Raw genomic sequence first — 2,022 nt, forward strand, 5'->3', positions numbered from 1 at the left:
TATTCAAGCGCTTGGTTTCTTAAACTCAGGTTAAATTGAATAATGAAAGCAGCATAAACCATGTTTTTTGTGTCTAGCTAGGCTGTAATGTAATAAATAACCAAATGGCCCTATTCGGATTAAGATTATGTTCATTATAACATTTTGTCTAATATACTTGATTTTAAAATCTTCTATTGTATTACAATGATGCTATATGTTTACTCATCTTACCCATAAGATTTTAGGGTAAATTAGAGATTCTTCATCGTGTTTATAATTATTCGTATAAAAAATCCTCACTTTTTTTGTGATAAAGAATTAGGTTTCAGTATTTTGATATGTTCACCCTGATCGAATTTTATTATCCAGCATATTCAGTTGTTTTATTTCATATAAAACCGTTTTCAATTATTTTCCATCAAGGTAATGGCCATTATTTCCATGAATGAGATTAAAGCGATATTCAGAACTGATTTGATGCTAAAATTCGACAAGTCAGAACATTGTCGCGAGGGTCATTGTTTGCACTTTTCTAACCTTTAGATTAGTATTTGCAGTAATCGTGGTAAAGAAGGTTGCTGCATTTCGGTTATAAGAAAAGAGATAAGGAGTAACACTTCAACAAAATAATCCTTATCACAGTCATGTCAAACGGAGACGTTAGATATAGTCTGGATGAAAGCCACTTTTACCCTTATCAGACCATTCGTAACGATTACAGATATCTACTTCTTTTGAGCAACTAACTTACTGCATTGCAATAGCTTTTGACATTGGTAACTAATTCATTTTTTATCTTTCGTTATGAGAAAAACATTATTTTGTTTTCTATGCGAAAGTAAAATTTATAAACTCATAACAAGGGTGTAAATTATTATTATTACTATACAAGGAGACAAGGAGAGAGAGAGAGAGAGAGAGAGAGAGAGAGAGAGAGAGAGAGAGAGAGAGAGAGAGAGAGAGAGAGATTTTTGATATAAATAAGTGTATAATAATGTTTAAGTTTATAATTACAGACAGACTTGCCGTAACTCACACTACAAGTAGCTATTATCGCAATAGAATGAATATGCTGCAGTTGATAAAAAGAAAGATGCCCACACGGGAAAATGTTTCTGTTGCTAGAATTTGAATTAAGAACTCTGATAAAACCATAAATGAAAAGAAAATCACATAGCTATTCGAATGAGCTACCAAAGAGTGTCCGTGGATCCTTTTACTGGAATTCACCGAACGTAGCATACACTGAAAGTAATAAAATAGGACAGGAGTTTTCATATTAGGAAACTACAAATAACTCGGTTCCACCAACCTTTCCGCTTAGCCTAAAAGATCCCAAGTGAATAAGGAAAATGTCTTTGAGAAGCTTCCTCGTTGCACGTCAGTATCCGAGAGAATGACTGTTGACTCAAATCAAACGGCAATGCCCCGTCCATCACTAACAGTGATTTGTCATCATGACACATTTTCTTTCGAGATAATCATTGCAATCGTGGTGGGAGGTGCATGCATGAAGCTCAGATGTTGTCAATTGGTCTTAAGTTCGTGTTATTATACCCCTGATTTTTTGTTGATGGTAGAGAATCACCGTGACTTTAAAGTTTTGCTTTGAGTGGCTTGAACTATTTACAGATGGGTTTTTGAAGCGTGTTGATGAATATTCAGAATGAACTGGATGTTAGTTCTATTCATTCAATAATAAGAAGAGTCTCAACATTCAGTGAGTCATTCAGGTATAAATAAAGGAAATGGGACTATAACTTGTATAAAAGATTGCTTGCATTACTTGAAAACTCATGTAGCAGGGAAAACGAAGTCTAGATCATCTCAAAGCTACAGAGGTAGTGTGATCCTAGAGTTTATTAGGTCTCGATGAAATATGGGCTATATACTGTAGTACCTAGAGAAAGAGACAGAGAAGAAATTTGCGTAATATATATGTAAAAAATTTAAACATATTGAGAAAAGAGATAAAGGACGACGCATCCCATAATTGAGAAAGATATTCTAAACAGAGATACAACAGAACACTCATCACGG

At 33.9% G+C, this 2,022-nt stretch overlaps 1 pseudogene; it reads right to left on the reverse strand.

Annotated features, from left to right (window-relative positions):
* LOC136848795 (glutathione S-transferase 1-like) overlaps nt 1–1,430 on the reverse strand; it is a 45,001-nt pseudogene extending 43,571 nt beyond the window's left edge.
* Between the last annotated feature and the right edge of the window lie 592 nt (nt 1,431–2,022).

The sequence above is a fragment of the Macrobrachium rosenbergii genome, chromosome 2 (genome assembly GCF_040412425.1).
Source record: "Macrobrachium rosenbergii isolate ZJJX-2024 chromosome 2, ASM4041242v1, whole genome shotgun sequence".
NCBI classification, from domain to species: domain Eukaryota; kingdom Metazoa; phylum Arthropoda; class Malacostraca; order Decapoda; family Palaemonidae; genus Macrobrachium; species Macrobrachium rosenbergii.